The sequence below is a fragment of the Lynx canadensis genome, chromosome A3 (genome assembly GCF_007474595.2).
Source record: "Lynx canadensis isolate LIC74 chromosome A3, mLynCan4.pri.v2, whole genome shotgun sequence".
Classification (NCBI taxonomy): domain Eukaryota; kingdom Metazoa; phylum Chordata; class Mammalia; order Carnivora; family Felidae; genus Lynx; species Lynx canadensis.
Genome location: NC_044305.1, coordinates 128741808 through 128761195, shown reverse-complemented (window position 1 = coordinate 128761195; position 19388 = coordinate 128741808).

The window sequence follows — 19388 nt, the reverse complement described above, 5'->3', positions numbered from 1 at the left end:
TTTTGTCAATCCATTCATCTGTCAATGGACTGCTGAGTTGCTTCCATCTTTTGGCTATTGTGAATAATGCTACTGTGAACACAGGTGTAGAAGTATCTGTCTGAGATCCTGCTCACTTTTGGGGGGAGTGGACTCAGAAGTAGAATTGCTAGTTTGTATGGTAATTCTATGTTTAATGTTTTAAGGAATCACTATATCATTTCCACAGTGACTGCACCAGTTGTATTCTCTTTAGCAATGCACAGGCTTCCAATTTCTCCATATCTTTGTCAAGATATTTGCCTATTTTCTGTTTTGTTTTGTTTTTGGACAATAGCATCACAAGTTTGGAGTATTATTACATTTTGGTCTTGATTTTCATTTCCCTCGTAACTAATGATGTTTAGCATCTTTTCGTGTACTTATCGGCCATTTAAGTATCTTTGGAGAAATGTCTATTCAAGTGCTTTGTCTACTTTTCAATTGGGTTTTTTTTTTGTTTGTTTTTTGTTGTTGAGTTATGGGAGTTATAGAGAGAACTTAATTATTAACAAGGGTTATGGATTTTTTCCACAGGGTATTTTGTCTTTTATTCCTTTATCTTTTTCGTATTTACTGTTTTCCACTTTATTTTTCCCTTTGTCTTAATTTCTCAAGACTTGTTAGCTTGCTACTTGCTAGTTTTGTAGGTTATTAGCCTCTTCCTATTAATCTTATGCTGTACCAGAAACACTCAAATGAATGTTTTCTTCCTCTAAACAACCCCTTCTAGTTTCTTCTTCTGACTTGAGAACTCCCTAGTGTCATGTCATGAAGACCTAACTGCACGATCTTCTGCCTTTGATTCCAAATGCCAGTCTCCTGACTATATAATGACTGGAATCCTGGGGTGACTACTTTTATTTCTAAGTACATACCTTCCCACAGCACATAGAAGGCAAACAAAATGCTTTTCACAATAGAAAGAAAAAATATAAGAGCTAGATATATTTTTGTTTGTGAGAAGCTTATATCATACTTAGGGAGAGCTTTGGTAGAAAAAAAGAAAAAATATAATGACTATTTACATAAGATATGGTTATGTAATATAAAATAAATACATAATTCAATGTAGCAATATTAGCATACTTCTCATTTTTTGGCACATATAACGGGCAATCATTTTCATGAGTCATAGTTTTGTCACTCAAATATTTCTTCATTGATTTTTACCTGAAAGAAAACTCAGTTTAGTTTAAAGAGTTAGTCAGGTTGGTATTTTTTTTAAAGACCATGTATGTCACCATGACATGAATTGCTACGATACAAATCACACAATAGGATTTTATAAATCCTATGATAGTTGGAAAGAACCAAAAGGAAACAGTGCCCTTTGCAGAAATGAAAGAATTTTGGACAGGGAAGAGCCAGAGCTGGAATCTGTTCTCGTAGGTGCATCAGTACCCTCTCCACCTACCATTACTATGCTCTCGGAGGGCAGAGGTTCAGCCCAAGGTAAGCGCAGGGTCAGCCCTTAGTCCCCATGTTCCAGACAAAACTCTGGCATTCATTTGTAAGCAAGTTCTAGGTGACCTTAAAGCATCTGGAGTGCAATAGATACCTGGCTAGGAGCCTGCTCCTAGGAGTAGAACTTTACAAAGGTCAGACTTGAGCCAGACAATCGTTTCAAACAGTCTGCCCTTTTGTCCTCAGTGTAGGATTAGAATAATGTGGACCTCTGCTTCCAGCATGGACTAGAGAGCACCAGAATTGCCCGGAGTGATGTTTTTTTTTTTTAAATTGTGGTCCAAGACCAGCAATTTCAGAATCAAGAAGGGGAAGGGATGTTTATTTAACCTGCAGATCCCTGAGTTCTATCCCAGACCTACTAAATTAGAGTACCTGAGGATAGCCTTGAAGAAGATCTACTGTAACCAGCTCCCTCAGTGACTGTAAGGCTTGAGAGCCACTGGCTGAGATCTAGAACTGCTAACATATGTCAGAATTATATACCAAAATGTTTGCTGACATTTCCATGGTCAGCAATTTTCCCCATGACGAAAAGGATTTAATGTTGAAATAAAAGTTTGACTTTTTTATAGTTCTTTATATAACACATATTAAATGGGACTTTTCTTTGTTTTTGAGTTTCTGTTCAAGTTCCAATGTTAAGAAAAATGACCAATACTCACATATTTTAAGGAGAAAGCCAATGCTTATAGGCTTTGCCAAGAGACAGCAAAATCAGTGCTACAACTCTATCCCACCCTAAAATTCCAACTTATACAAACTTATTATTATTATTATTATTATTATTATTACAAATTCAAAGGATACTGATCAGAGTGAGAGTTTCTTTGAAAAGCATTGTCAACCGAGAGAACCATGGCACCATGCCTGTCCTTCCCACGGGAGGTTGCTCACCACTCCAGTCTGCAGCTGTAAGACGCAAAGCTTCAGTGAATTTAATTTTTGACATTGGGATCACCCCAGGGCTGGATGTTTGCTGAACTGCAGAAATTCACAGCTTCATCCTAAGCTACTTAAAGAGGAACTTGGTACAAAGAATTCTTGGGACAGCTTGGCTTCTGACCCTTAAAGTCTGGTATGGTACCAAGACTGGTGATTGGGGCTGCCCCAAAAACAGAGACTGGAAAGAGAGGTTCTTCAATAGGAGCAATCTGTATTTTCACTGAAGGGGGGCCAAGGGAGTAGCTGCTCCATGGCCGAAGGTGCACCCTCTTGAAAAGACCTCACCCAAGACAACCACAAGGAAGAACAAGGAGCCCCCAGAAGACAGAGGCTTTGCAGGTAAACCACTGAAGCAGCAGCTGAAGAGGAGACATAAGAATTCTGTCTGTGAGCACACTTACCGGGTCAGGGAATACAAAGGGGGAAGAATTGGAGAGGGTCTCTGAATATCCCCATGGAAAAGTCAGCATCTGGGAATCTGCTGCAGAAAGGGAAGTGACTCAGATTTCAATAACGCCAGTCATGCTGGACTTTGCCCCTCTCCTTTACCTTATCCTGAATTATAATCCTGAAAACTACAGAAACTTCACAGGGGCAAGGAAGGGGGATCAGAAGAATACAATGGAGGGACAGTGTAGGGCAGACCCTGTCGTGCCCATCACATCTTGCTGTGGAATTTTAGAGTCAGCGTGAGCTGAGAGACCGGAGGAGCATGGAATAGGATGAGCAATGTAGGTTTTGATTTAGATTGGACTGGACTTTTTAATATCTGAAAATCAGACTGCCCTTGCACCTGAGAATGGCTGAAAGCTATGGGCTCTGCCAGCAAAATCATCCAAGGACCGGGAAGTGATATCTGACAGAGCAGGATTGACGGGGGGAAAGGGTAAAATAAAGTCGTTTTCTGCTTGCACTTTTTGGAGTCTCACCTGTTCAATAAACCAATTAAAACCCTGTTGTCACCAGAAGCCCATGTGTGGATTTCGCCAATGAATCCTGAATGGACAATAAAGCTGAATATTTTCTATGTTGTCAGCATAGGACAGCTGGCCAGGCTTTGACATTGGAGACCTAAAAAAAAGATCCCAAAGAGAAATGGATCACATTATTGACCAACTGCTTGCAGAAATATTGCTTCTTAAGTCCCAACCCTTTGTAGTAAACACCACTTTTTAAATTATTATTATCACAAAACAGCAGCTGGAGAAACCAGAGAAGGGGTAGGAAAATGAAGGTATTTAATTGTCTAAATCTCACGAGCTCCATTGCTAACTGAATATCTACCCTTTTCCAACAGAGAGTGAGAAGAAAGTCAACTCAGCTTTGGAATGGGGTTTCTGTGAGCACAGTGGCTGGTGCAGGGAGCTCTTCACTGAGGGCAATGATGTTGGAGTACCGAGGCCAAAAGACCAGAAAATGAATGAATGAATGAATGAATGAATGATGAATACCTAACAAGAATGTTAGGGAATATGATCCCCAACACCACATTGGAAGAACTGATAGCCTGGATCCATAAAGACGCCATCCTGACGAGGGAGCCAGGGGAACACACTGGTGGTGATCTCCAAGAATTAATTGTCCAAGAAACTCCTGGTGTTTGTAGTTCCTTTTTTGCAATTACAAGGGCATGGTGTGTAGGTGGGCTTGTTGGGTTTAAAGAATCAGAAGTAGACAGGCTCCTATCTCTTCTACATCATCGATTCCAGGGCAGGCCTACAGGAGACAAATGTATGTGCACCACAGTCCTGGGTGATCTGTGACCACACACAATGTGTGACACAAATTTGCTCATAAGCAATTGGTACGTTGGGAATGATATCAAAATAGTGCAGAAGTCACAATTCACAGCATTTTCTCCCAGCATGGTCTTGTGGTACAAGTGACAACAGCTGCACATAAGTCCACGACCCAGCTGTGGGCAGCAAGACTTGGGAGGACCCAGCACTCAGCGCTATGGTATGTACCATATGCACCTTCTTCCTCCGGGTGTGTTTGGCCACATGGTCTGCTTGTAAGAGCTCCCTACATGATTCTGCCTGACCTATGCGCATTTTGCTCTTGTCTCTTGCAAGAGGCAGCCCAGCCCTTCCTTACACCCCCTTCTACCAAAGCACTTCTACACTTTTTACAGTCCAGTTCCATATATACTCTAGTATTTTTCTTTTACTGTGCTGGTGTTTCTGTTATGAATCTTATTACTTTTTCTGGTGGTCTGGTAACAAGGTTGAGTGACGTGGCTGTGACTTTCAGTGCACAGTTCTGTAGAATGTGAGGTATTTCCAGATTATCACCTTACAGCAGAATCGTGTTTACTTCCTTCCTGTGGCAGCTTGGCAGAGTGAAGTTGGAAGAGTGAGGGTCCCCGATTCCACCCCAGATGCATCTCAGGACCTTCAGGGTAAAGCTGTACAGCAACCTGGCCCTTCATCCTGTTTTTCCCCCCTTCCTTGTCAATGCCTGTCTGGGCTGGCATGGAGTAACCTTTGAGACCAAGATTTCAAACCGGGCACCTAGCTCCTCTAAAAGGCCTCGAGAGTGACTGGTAGGGACAAAACAAGGGAAGAGAATTACAGGCAGAAGTCCTCGGCTCCCCACTAATGATCCACTTTTATCGCTTTCATAGATTGGGCTCCAAAAACAGTAGACGTGGGTAAAAAAAAAAAAAGCTTTTAAACCATTGCTGGGCATCATCTAACCTATTTCACAGTTGAGGACGTTGAGACACACAGCTAGCTGATGACCGAGCCAGGAGGAGGCTCCTGCTTTGCAGGTTTGTTTGGCTTTGCCTTTACTTTCAAAGACCAAACTGAAGAAGAGGGTTTATATAACTTGCCCAAGTTTGCATAATATTAAAGGCACCAACACGACCAAGGCATCAGCTAGCTTCCTGAATGCTATTTCCTGAACTGAATCCCTAATCTATGCGAAAGAAACTGCAGGAACACTCAGTACTTTTAAATTATGCTGGGGTTATGGCCAGACTGCTAAAAGGGAAGGCAGTTATGGCAAAAGCCATTGTTTATACTCCCACCCTCCTTTTTGTTAGTTTTCCAAAGCCCTAAAAATGTTAAAGTCTCCTTACAATAGATACCGTCAATGTGGTTTCTATAGTTACTTTTGATAATGAAAAAAGGCACGTTTAGTTGAGATTGGAGATACTGGAGACATTAGAACTAATATTCCACTGAATACGGTTAAGGCAGGCAGCTCCCTGCAAGCTGTTTTTTGTCAAAAGAAAGATACTTCTACACAGGAGCTTTATTCCTCGCTTAATATACAGTTATAAAGTGTGAAAGCTGGAGCAGTTTTTCAAGGCCTTCTACCACAATCCCCTCATTTTACACAGGAGGAAACTGAGGCCCAAAGAGGTTACATTACTTGCTCGATAACACACAGTGCAAACTGGCAAGTCTGGGGCTCACGTCTGATTTCCAAACCAATGTGCTTTTCACTCTACCATTATCCTCTCTCTCTCTCTCTCTCTCTTTGAAATGTGTTTATTTATTTTGAGAGAGAGAAAGAGAGAGAGAGAGAAGAAGCAGAGAGAGAGGGAGTGAGAGAGAGAGAGAGAGAAGAGCAGGGCCCGTCACAGGCTTGAACTCAAGAACCACGAGATCATGACCTGAACCAAAATCAAGAGTCGAATGAGCCACCCAGACGCCCCTCCACTTTCCTTCTCTTAATTAATAGACACCTTCACTGAAGCCAGATGGGACAAAAATATTTTGTGCATAAATATACTCCTCAAACATCAACAGTTCTTTCAATAACCTTCTAGTCCTCTCTTTGTCCATAAGCAACCATCTTTAAAGGTGGAGGAAAAAAACACAAAACATAAACCCCACAAGTTCAATAAAATGATGGATGGCCCAGGGCGACAAGGTAACTAATTATTAACTGTAACATTAAACAAGGAGTTAACAAAGATTAATCTTCCAGTCTTATGCAAAGTACACAGATAACTCATTAGTTTTGCTAATTCCTCTTTTTTTCTGGCATCCTGAATAAATGGCCCACTTTAAAAAGAGAGAGAGAGAGAGAGAGAGAGTGATCTTGCCTGTGAGGGAGGACCCAGCAAGCCAGGGGTGAGCAGGTTTCCTGAAGGATATCCAAAGTCAGCAGAATTGATGGGAATTCAGTAAGAGGAGACTGTGATACACAAGCTGTTTTCCCAGCACCGCCACGTTTGTGATAATCTCTTCAATTACGTGGAGCTGCTTTGCAATTATTTTTGTCCCAATATTAGAAATTCTATAACTGGCTTTTCATCTTGAATTTTAGCTACTAGAAATAAAAGTATTTCATTTTGAAAAGACTTGTTTGTATAACATCTACATGTACCCACGTGGAAGGTACACTATTCTACGGTGAATCTAACATATGTGGTTTTCTCTTCATTGAATTGGAAAAAAAGCAAAAAAACATAGTTGGTTTTTGAGGGGTGCATATATGGGAGACTCATATAAAGCACTTTGATTTTAAGTAATGAGGTACCCAGGGAAATTTAAACCCCAGGATCTAGCAGACCTCAATGGTCTGAGATTTTACAAAAAGCAAAGGAAAGATTGTTTTCTATTAAAATAATGTTTATATCATCAGAGGACTATGAAAAGTAAACTTGACCCCATTTTCTCCACTCCTAGTCCCCCTCACTCCCCATGGGCAGCCATTACTCACAGCTTGTTTTAAAACTCTTCCTGTGATGTCAAATAATGTAATCCAACCTCTCTGCCTTGCTTTGTCCGTTTTAGATAGAAACGTCCGATTTTCCAGTATCAAACTGGGATATAAACAATGATGAAATTACACATTTATACAAACTTCAACATCTCCCCCCTCTTCCTCTTGCTTCTACTAGTGCTAAAATGTAAACTGAGGCACATTAAAGTTTTGAAGAGTTTCTCGGAGAAACTATCCATTAGAATAGGGCAGCACAAACCAAAGTGGTTAAGAATGTCCCACCTATGGGAGCTAGGGGAGAGGTTTTTATAGAGAAGATACAGAAGCAAAACAAGGGAAGTATCTGATTGGTCACAGCTTACTCAGTTACCTTATTTGGGGAAGTCTCATTGGCTGTTTGTGATTGGTTTTCCTTGGGTCTCACTCTCTAATTCAAGTGCATTGACTCCAGCTTGGGTTTCGGTTTGCTGACCGACATAAACTATCACGACATTGGAGCCACTCTAGTCTGATAGACTCCTTGCTTAATTACTTTGACACTAGTTAAGGATTATTTATGCTCTGTCAAGGTTTATAATACTGAAACCCTCATCTGTAACTTCTGTAAGTCTTTAATACTGAGTCTATAGGTTAATTCAAAGATAGAAAGAACCAAGTAACATAACTGGACCCGTAATGGAAAAAAGTCCTATGTAATACAAAAGAGAATTTTCCAAGCAACCACAGTCTAATGAAACCTCTTTTCATTTCCATGTAGTTTTTTTCATTCACTTAGGTCAGTGCAGTTGTGCCCTCTTTTATACCCTATCATCCTCTTTTGTGGATTTTTTTTTTATTCTGCTAAAATAGCTCCTAAAGAAATTTTTTTTTTCATATGGGGTACGTGAAAGGTGAGCTCTGAAATCATGTATGTCTGGAAGTGTTTTTATTTTGGCTTTAACTTGATTGATGGTTTGTCTGGATATACAATTTTAGATTCAAACCATTTTCTCTCAGAATATTAAAGACCATGCTCTATATCTACTCCCCCAAAGCTGCTAATGAAAACAATCTATGTTGGCCCAATGCTTGTTTCTTTGTAGATGACATGTATTTTTCTCTCTCAGAGCCTATAAAATTTTCTTTCTATCCTGGGATTTCTGAAATATATATTTTTCATTAATCCAGGATATATATTTTTTGACTAATCTAGTTCAGACTTCAGTGCACCTTTCCATGTGAAGATTTAACTGCTCAACTCAGAAAATAATATTCCATTTTTTTTTCTTTGGATGACTTCATTTCCTGCATTGGTTTTGTTTTCTCTTTCTAAAATTGCGTTTGGATGGATGTTAATCCCTTGGATCTGTCCTTCACGTGTCTTATTTGCTTCTCCTGTTTTCCACCTCTGTCTGTTGATCCTACATCCTAGACTTTATCTTCGTGATCAGTTAGTCATATCTGTGTCCTTATCCAGGCCACCCATTGACATATTTTCATTTCATCATAATATTTCTTTAATTTCCAAGGTCTGGTTATTTGCTGACTGCTCACTTTTTCATATGGGCCTTTTCACATTACATTGACACAATATACTCTCAGATCTAAAGATAATGAATAATTTCTTCATTATCTTTAGATGCTGGCGAGGATGTGGAGAAACGGGAACCCTCTTGCACTGTTGGTGGGAATGCAAATTGGTGCAGCCGCTCTGGAAAGCAGTGTGGAGGTTCCTCAGAAAATTAAAAATAGACCTACCCTATGACCCAGCAATAGCACTGCTAGGAATTTATCCAAGGGATACAGGAGTACTGATGCATAGGGGCACTTGTACCCCAATGTTCATGGCAGCACTCTCAACAATAGCCAAATTATGGAAAGAGCCTAAATGTCCATCAACTGATGAATGGATAAAGAAATTGTGGTATATATACACAATGGAGTACTATGTGGCAATGAGAAAAAATGAAATATGGCCTTTTGTAGCAACGTGGATGGAACTGGAGAGTGTAATGCTAAGTGAAATAAGCCATACAGAGAAAGACAGATACCACATGGTTTCACTCTTATGTGGATCCTGAAAAACTTAACAGGAACCCATGGGGGAGGGGAAGGAAAAAAAAAAAAAAGAGGTTAGAGTGGGAGAGAGCCAAAGCATAAGAGACTCTTAAAAACTGAGAACAAACTGAGGGTTGATGGGGGGTGGGAGGGAGGGGAGGGTGGGTGATGGGTATTGAGGAGGGCACCTTTTGGGATGAGCACTGGGTGTTGTATGGAAACCAATTTGTCAATAAATTTCATATATATAAAAAAAATAAAATAAAGATAATGAATAGTTTCTTTAAGTGTCTTATTGCACCTTGAATTTTCTCTGTGGTTTATTTAGGTCCTTTTTCATGCTATTGGGTTTTGCTCAAATCTAGTGATTCTTAGTTTTCCAATTATACTTATGGATGAAGGATAATATGGACTCATTATGGGTACTGTTAGGGTTTTCCTCAGTAGTTGCACAAGTCTGTTAGGCCAATAACCCTCTCCCTTTAACCAGCCCATTACAACAGGCTAAGTGCCATACCTGTCTGCTTGCTGGAAATACATCTCCAGGCTACTTCAGAGTTCTGCAGCAGAAATTTTTGCATGTGCCCAGGCACAGATCCTTCTGGTCTGTCTTCTTCAGGATGCTCATCATGCCCACATATTCTTGATTCTGCTGCTAGACCTCCCTCTTGTTCACCCTTGGGTGCCAGTCTGAAGCAGGGCACCATAAGAGAATCTGTTGTCAGTAAAACCCTGGCCCACTCAACCTCTTCCAAACATAAAAGTACACGTGAATATGTGAGTGCTGAACCTCATCTCCCAAACCTTCTCCAGATAGTGCCAGCCTGGAAGTACTTCTAGGTTGTTTCTACTGAAACAATCAGAAGAATTAATATATCTACATATAAAGTACAAGTCAACACATACTAAATTGGACCCAAAACCAATGTGAGAGCACCACACCCTTGCCAAAATAAGCACTGAACAGAAAAAACCTCAGCAGAATCAGGGGATCTTTTAGGAGAGAGGCCCAAGATTTTTCTCCTCTTCCCACAAAGATAAATAAACTTCCATTGGCACAGGTTGATCCATTGTCAACCAAAATCTCATTCGTATATTTTTATTTTTTAGTTTTGGGGGAATGAGAATGGAGAAGTAAAGGCTTGGAAACTGCAATTATAACGGACTTATGGGTGAATTGGATATTAAAGTATCTTCATACCTACATCGGTTTTCTCTGTTGTATCCCTGAGAGCCAGTCTGGGGCAGAATGAAGAAGGATTCTGCTTCAGGTGAAACTTGAGCCTATTCAAGGCAATGAGAGCATTCTCTGAGAAACAAGGTAGAAGAATTGGATGTAGCAGGTCACCTCATCTCTAAAGTCCTCTGTGACCATACCAGGAATAAAAGGCCACCAAGCTGATAAATATGGTGTGTCCATGGTCTTTCTTACTTTCTCATCTTTAGCCAGTTTGGGGCAGATGCAAAGTTGTGACTTATTGAAAGAGCTTGGATGGTGGGGGAGTGTGGACAGAGGGGAGGCAGAGTGATGTGCTGGAGAGAAACAGATGGATGGGATGAGAAGGAAATAGGGCACCAGAGTGGAACCTGCCACCAAGTAGCCAATCTTTTGATGAGAAATGGACCCCATGGCACTTACAGGCCAAGGCCATAACCTATCTCCAGAAAGTGTGGGAAGCCTTGCTGATGAATAAGCAAGGTTCTGCTAAGAGAATAGCTTCTAGAGAAACCTAGGGATGTAATTCTAAGAGATTATTGACAAGGGAGTCTTGATGCTGTGGGCTTAGAACCATAACATTATTATAAAACAGGTATATTAACCTCCTAGGAAAGGCTATCAGCTTAAGACAAATCCTGATACTGGGCACCTGGGTGACTCAGTTGGCTAAGTATCTGACTTCAGCTCAGGTCAGGATATCACGGTTCATGCATGTGAGACCTGCATTGAGCTCTGCACTGACACCATGGAGCCTGCTTGGGATTCTCTCTCTCCTCTCTCCGCCCCTTTCCCATTCACTCTTTCTTTCTTTCTCTCAAAATAAATAAATAAGCTTAAAAAGAAAAAGCAAACCCTGATATATAGCAGATTTCACATTTAAAAAACTAGAAAGAAGTAACAAAAGAACAATGCAGTGGTGTGGAGGGAAGAGGCGGGAGACTGTCCTGCAAGCCCCCTTCTCTTAGGGTTAACCCATCAGATGAGCAGGGGAGAGCCAGGGAAAAACAGGCATTTCTCTTTGAAGCAGAGATTTTTTATGTCTAGGAGGAAACCATGAGTTAGGGAAATTAAGGGATGTTACACAAGTTGCTCTGCTAATGACAGTCAGAAATTTGGAACCTGATCAGTCTCATTCAAAATGAAATCTCAAAATCTCCATGCACTAACAGAGAGTACACTGAGAAAAAATTGGCAAAACATTTCTCTAAAAGTTCAACTGTGATTTATGTGAAAAGTATCATTAACACCAGATTCTGTCCTGCCCTGGACAATGCCTGGACACGATATTTTTTTAATTTAAATTCAAGTTAGTTAAAATACAGTGTAATAATGGTTTCAGAAGTAGAATTTGGTGATTCATCACTTACATATAACACCCAGTGCTCATCTCAACAAGTGTTCTCCTTAATCACCCATCTAGCCCATCCCCCCACCCAACTCCCCTCCAGCAACCCTCAGTTTGTTCTCTGTATTTAAGAGTCTCTTATGGCTTCCCTCCCTCTCTGTTTTTATCTTAGTTTTACTTTCCTTCCCCTATGTTCATCTGTTTTTTTTTCTCTGAAATTCCACATAAGAGTGAAATCATATTATATTTGTCTTTCTCTGACTGACTTATTTCATTTAGCATAGTATATTCTAGCTCCATACACATTGTTGCAGATGGCAAGGTTTCATTCTTTTTCATTGCTGAGCAATATTCCATTTTATGTATGTATGTATAGATATAGATGATATAGATAGATATATAGATATAGATATAGATAGATATACTTAGATAAATAGATAGATAGATAGATAGATAGATAGACACCATATTTTCTTTATCCATTCATCAGTTGATGGACATTTGGGCTCTTTCCATCATTTGGCTATTGTTGATAGTGCTGCTATAAACGTTGGGATGCATGTGCCCCTTTGAATCAGCATTTTGTATCCTTTGGATAAATACTTAGTAGTACAATTGCTGGATCATAGAGTAGCTCTATTTTTAATTTTTTGAGGAACCTCCATACTGTTTTCCAGAGTGGCTGCACCAGTTTGCATTCCCACCAACAGTGTAAAAGGGTTCCCCTTTCTCCACATCCTCACCAACATCTGTTGTTTCCTGAGTTGTTAATTTCAGCCATTCTGACAGGTGTGAGGTGGTATCTCATTGTGGTTTTGATTTGTATTTCCCTGATGAGGAGCGATGTTGAGCATTTTTTCATGTGTCTGTTTGCGATCTGGATGTCTTCTTTGGAAAAGTGTCTGTTCATGTCTTTTGCCTATTTCTTCACTGGATTATTTGTGTTTTGGGTGTTGAGCTTGATAAATTCTTTATATAGATGCGTAATTTTAATGACAAGAGAGAACTATGCTCCTTGCCCCTTTCTCTTACAAAGCTTTCCAAACAACTCTACCCAAATAACCTTCTTTAACATTTCAATACAACTGCAAGCAGTGTGATTATGATTATCTGTATTACCTAACCAAAGAAATTAAGGTCCATAGCATTTAAATGTGCTGCCCTATTAACTCTGAACCCTCTTTCCAGGCAATCCTCCACTCACATGGCGTGGCCACGGGAGTAATGCATAGATCAGGAAACCATAGTTCAACAAAGCCCTCTCCATTTGGCATAACCAAGGAAGCAGATTGTAACTTCCATCCAGAACAGCCTTTCTTAGTGATACAAACCCCTCCATGTCCCACCTTCCACTGCCAATTGCTGACATCAGGATACCCAACCCATCAGGCTCACAATTGCCCTTACACCACTCACCCCTATTAAGGACACACAGTGTCATTTCCTCACCAGGGGTACAGACCCTCCCCACCCTTCCACAGAGGGTGGAAGTCTAGAAGTCCTGGAAGGATTGGGTGTACTGGTTGGGCGCCTTCAGGGCAGGGCTCTGACGTGTTGCCCTGGCCTGGCCCTGAACTGGTGGTTCTGATACAATTTGAACACTGACAGCTGGATTTCTGTTCCATACAAGTCACTACTATCTTCCAGCCTCATCCAATTTCTCATCTGTCTAGTTTTTACATCTCTGCTTCTGTTTCCTGTTCTATCGCTTGCCATTTCCTATCTCTATTTCAGGAAGACTTGAAAAGGCATTCCTGTAAACTGTGCAAGACAATGGTGTAAAACTACTGCTTTTCTTCAGTATTTCAAAGCACCCTAGAGCACTATGGACTCGGATAAAGACCTTCTGGCTCCAGGCTCTGTGGACTTTCCTCCCTATCCCCTGCTGCCTCTTGGCCTCTGTTTCACCATCTGCAAGGTTTGAGGTGGGACTAAGCCAAGGAACCTTAAACTGAGTTCATAGGCTTTTGAAGGATTCTTCAATGGGTTTCATGAGAAATGCAAACCCTCTGGACCTCTTTACAGACCACATGTGTTATAAAGTAGACATGCATTTTTCTGGGAAACAGTGTCTGTGGAATTCCTTTAAGTTTATTTATTTGTTTGGAGAGAAACAGAGATAGCATGAGTGGGGAGGGGCAGAGAGAGAGAAAGAGAGAGAGAGAGAATCCCAAGCAGGCTCTGCACTGCCAGCACCGAGTTCAATGTGGGACTCGAACCCACAAAACTGTGAGATCGTGACCTGAGCCAAAACCAAGAGTCAGACGCTTAACCAACTGAGCCACCCAGGTGCCCTGGGAAATTTTTTAACAGGTCAAAGATGACCAAAAGGTTAAGAATCACTTTTAGAGGGTATGTCAAAGGTCTCTCCCAGCCCTAACATTCTATAAACCAACGCAAAATGCTAGCAAGGTCTTGCTTAATATTAGTCTTATCACAGGTCAGAGGACTTAGAAGGAAACATACAGATATCTGGCTCAATAAATAAAAAGAGAAAAAAACTCAGGAGAATTTTTGGCTCACATGAAATCTTATTCAACCCTAATACATTCCAGAGCATGGCCTGGCCCTTCAGCCTCTGGCTTGCCCTGTAGTAGCCAGCAGGCAGCACCCCCACAGAACTAGTACACAGGGAACAGAATCTGAAATCTCTGATTAGACTCCATCTTCCCGAGAGCACAAATCTCCGCTACGACCTCTCCAGCTGCTGCTTGAAACTCCAGTAAAAAGTAACCTGATGCCTCAGACGTCTGATTGCTAGGAATTTCTTACATTGAAAGGACATGTACTTTCCCAATGCTTTCCAGTTCTATGTACCGGAGCCACAGGACAGAATTGTAAACCCTTCTCTGCCAGACAACGGGGCAGGTGCAAGCGGGTCCTCACTGCCACCTGAGTCTTCCCTTCTGTCTTTAACAATCCAATACCCACCATGACCCTCCAGGGACAAGATGCTACCTAGGGACCTACTCTGGGTTGTCAGGGCTGCTCCTGATGAATGGTGTCCAGACTTGAACATACCACTTGGGGAAAGTCTAGAACTCCCAGGAAAGACCAGAATCCTCACCTCTCCCTCACACATAGCTCCATTCTCCAACTTACCACATAGCAACAAGCGCCTGCCTACATTCTGACTCCCTCACTAGACTGCAAGCCCCCAAGAGAGGGAACAATCCTCTCCTTATCTTAACACCTTCAGTCCTTTGTCCCAGTCCTTTTCAACATGTATGAAATTCTACTATGTGCCGGGCATTTTTATAGACACTTGATATTCAGCTGTGGACAAAACTGACAAAATATTTGCTCTCCCAGCACTTTGCAAAAGGGATGGAGTGTGAACCGAGGCAGAGTAGAATTTGTCACATAGTAAGCATCTAATAAAACATTCATGAATGGATAGAGTAAATGGCCAAGGGAAAGGTAGGGAAGACTCATAACCCACTTAGTAAGTGCCTTCGTTCTTCCGGTGACAATCCATGCACCTGTGGAAATTCCAAATGTCCTGTTTCTGCATAAATGCATCAGAGGGCTCTGGGAGAATGACAGGCCTCCTTCCCACCCACAGCAATGAGGGGAAGGAGGACAGGCAGCTCACTTCAGCGGAACATTTCCATGTAAACCTCTGCAAGCTTCGAGAAGCATTTGCCCATTCTTCCATGGCTACTCCCAGGAAAAACAAAAAGCTCTTTTTAGAAATCGCTGACCCTCATCTAAGTGCAAAGGAACGTGGACGCTTCGGGTGCACATCTCTCCTGGCCTTCAGCCCTGGGCTTTCTTGCAGATGCACTTTTCAGGAAGGAGAAAGGCAGAGCAGATGGATGGTTTGCTGAAGGGCTCAAAATACTTCCTGGAGTATAGAAAGCAGGGTGATTGCTGTTCATGCTGCCGCTGTGTGTCACCCACTCCCAGGGAGGGCTGCGCTCAATTAGGAGACTTGAAACTCAATTGTCATAGCGACAGATTATCTGATTGTCAAGATTTTCTGCTGATTTTTGTCTTAGGAATTGGTCCTATTTTCAGCCGCAGAGTGTTATTGGATTTAGCATCTCCAGTCCCTTCTACACTCTTGCGTATTCTGGTCTCTGCTTTCTCGACTTACTTTTCAACATGTAAACATAATTCCCGCACAGAACAGAGGAAAGACTCTCTGCTGGTTTGAAGATGGGTTGCAATGGCCGTTGCTTCTTTTATCCAATTGGCAGGTTTACTATATCTCTCGGACTAGTTGGGAACTTTTCCAGCAGCGTCACCGATATTCCAGACCCCAAACTATGGAATATTAGATTGGGGAATGATGCTTCAAGAAATTGTCTTCCACGGGCTCCTGGGTGGCTCAGTCAGATGAGTGTCTGACTTCACAGCTCAGGTCATGATCTCACAGCTTGTGAGTTTGAGCCCCACGTCAGGCTCTGTGCTGACAGCTCGGAGCCCGGAGCCTGCTTCAGATTCTGTGTCTCCCTCTGTCTCTGCCCCTCCCCTGCTCGTCCTCTGTCTCTCTGACTCTCAAAAATAAATAAACATTTTTTAAAAACTTAAAAAAAAATAGAAATTATCTTCCAAACTCCCTACTTTATCATATAGAAACAGGCTGAGAAAAAGGAGGGGATTTTTCCAAAAGTTTCTCAGAGAGTCTAAGCTAAGCCAAGGTGATTTTGCTTCCTCATTTAGGAATTTTCCCCCAGTGTTCAGGGCCTGCCAGCTGACTTTAAGGGACCCATTTCTCACAGGAAAATATGGAATGTCAGATCTGGAGTCCAAACCCTCTATTGACACACGGGAAGAGGAAGGTCAGGAGAAAGGAAGGATGACACATTGTGCTCAGGCCTGGCCCACGCACATGGTAGGGGCTCAATTCAGAACAGCTTAGTCTGAAACTGAAGTGGAAAGTGATTTTCATTTATGCTGAAAGCATAATGTTAGTGGTGCGGTCCCTTTCTTTGGAATCTCAAGCCCAGTAAAGAATGGTAAGACCCAGCTTCTACTAGTGCAAGAGCACGGAGCCAGGGGCCTCTCAGCAGAGCTGGCTTCTCTGAATACACCAGCTTCAGCAAAGGAAACACAAAGGTGGGTCTCCTTATAGTTTTATTGCAGCTAATAAACACTATGTTCCTTCTGTACTCATTCTGAGCATGAGGCTATTCGCATATTTGCCAGGCTCTTGCCTTCCATGCTTGAAAACACTTGCATAAGTTATCAAATGAAATGCTATTTAAGCAGAGCTTCTAGTCATGTTCCTAATCAGAGACTCTCAATCGCTCACCAAAACCTTCAGAATGAAGGGCCGCCAGATACACTTGCAGCAAGCTTTCTGCACCTGTATCAAAGAGCGTCTCTATTCCCTCAATCCTACGCATAAGCAGAACTCAGAGGGCCACTAAGAGTATACTTTCTTAGCAACTTCACGTATATTTCCACATTAGAACCTAACTTTAATCCAGACGTTGGAAACGTTCTTAGTTGGCAAATAATGAGTGTATCTGCTATAAAATTAGCTACTGATTATGGTTCCTAGAAGCTACATAATTCCACTGCAGTGTTAACCTAGAGAATTCATAGAATCCCAGAATCTAATATCTGGAAGAAAATCATCTAGATTCATTAATACATCCCCTCCTCCTCCAATAATTAACACAGTGCCTTGCATGTTGTAAACATTCAAGAGATCTTTACGTAATTATTAATTAATTAATTAATAATCCTCAATCCCACTTAACCTCTGGAGACTGAGTCTCAGAAAAGAGGCGTGGTTTACCCAAGCTCACAGAATGTCAGATTCAAAATTTAAAATTAGGTGCTCGGATTCTTTTATTTTCACTTACTTTTCACTTTTCTTACTCACTATATCCCTCATACAATCCCTTCCATTTTTTAAAATTAATTTTTCACATATTATAAAAATAACCTCAAGATAAACTATTTTCTTTTCATTTTTTAAACTTTTTTCAGCTTCACTGAGATATAATTGACATATAACATTGTGTAAATTTAGGGTATACAATATGATGATGTGATATATGTATACATTGCAAAACAATGACCACAAAAAGGTTAGTTAACACATCCATCACCTCACCTAGCTACCTTGTGAGTGTGGGTGTGGGGGTGTGGGGGTGTGTGGTGAGAACACTTAAGATCTATTCTCTTAGCAACATTAAGTATCTGATGCAGTATACTGATAACTGCAGTCACTATGCTGTATGTTACATCACAAGATTCCTGATCTCATGTAATCTAAATCACCTCCCCAAACCTCCACCTCCTAACAAGATCACTTGGAGCTAGGGTTTCAACATAGGAATTATGGAGGACCTGCAGTCCATAAAAGACATCTATTTTTTTTTCCCCTTCCTCTCCCTTTGGCTCTTTGGAAATTTAATCATGCAAACGTGTTCAGCACCTACTTGGTTCTAGGCTCCGTGCTAAGCAAGCAGAACTCACAGATAATTTAGCGTCTGATCAGAGAAAGAACATAAAACAGAAAATTGAGGCTGATGGGATAAGAGCTATGGGGAAGGCTTGCCTGTATAAAGTACTCTGGGTACACGGAAGAGGAGCAGGTTCATCTGGCCTGCCAGGTTGGGGGCATTTCATACACCACGCTGGTCTCCATGCTGCCAGTAATGCATGCTTTTAAGCAGAGAAATGACCTGGTCGGTGGTGTTTCAGGATAATCTTTCCAGCAGCGAGCATTTTTAAGGTCAGAAACACCCAGCACTCAGCAGAGAACCCAACAGAGAGGTCAGTGATTCTAGTAACACTGATGGAGTTCCTACAATATGCCAGGCTAAGGACACATAATGTGGAGAGTAAAATCCCTGCCCTGAGAGAGGGAGACAGTCACATAAACAAGCTGTTAAGTGCTAGGAGATGAGTTCACTTAGGAGAAGCAGCTGACCCTGTCTGGAGAGTGTCAGCCTGGCTGCCCAGACAGGATATGTAAGCTGGATCATGATGGAGAGGTAGCAGTTAACCAAAAATGAGGCACAAGGCACGAGAGGAGATGAGCAGGGAAGAATGTTCTGGGAAGAAGAAACAGCATACACAAATGCTAAAGGCAAGAGAAAGCATGTCTCAGTCAGCAGCTGGCCTGGCTTGGTGTGGCTAGAGTTGAGACGAGCGGGACAATGGATGCGGCAATGGACAGGACACGTTTATCCCCCTGAACTGAAATGGCTGCAGGGAGAACATAAAACCTGGAGGTGAAAGCATAGAGGCAAGGAGACCATGGGCGCCAGAACAAGGCGAGTCTGATGGGAGAAGAAAGATGGGAGCTGGGACCGAGGTGGTAAGAGTGGAGATGGAGGGAAGGCACTGGATGGGACCAGTTGACTGAAGATGGGGTCATCACAAAGACACCAGCAGACAGAGGGGGAGGATTCACGTCCATTTGAGTACAAGGTACAAGAAAACCTTAAGAACACTGCACAGGGCACATGCCTCTACAGGGGTCTCCACCTCGAATGGGCAAACTCCCCCTTGGGATTCTAGATCCCAACAATGGGATCTCCTGACAGAAAGACTGCCAATCGAGATGAGAGCTCCCCACCCCCATGGAATATCTGTTTTGGGTCACCACCAACTTTCCTAGACATTTAGCTACTCACCTGCCTTTCCAGGTGCAGAAAATCATCAAGAACCCCTGCCAGTTGCTGAGACCAGTCTCCTAGGGGCTCC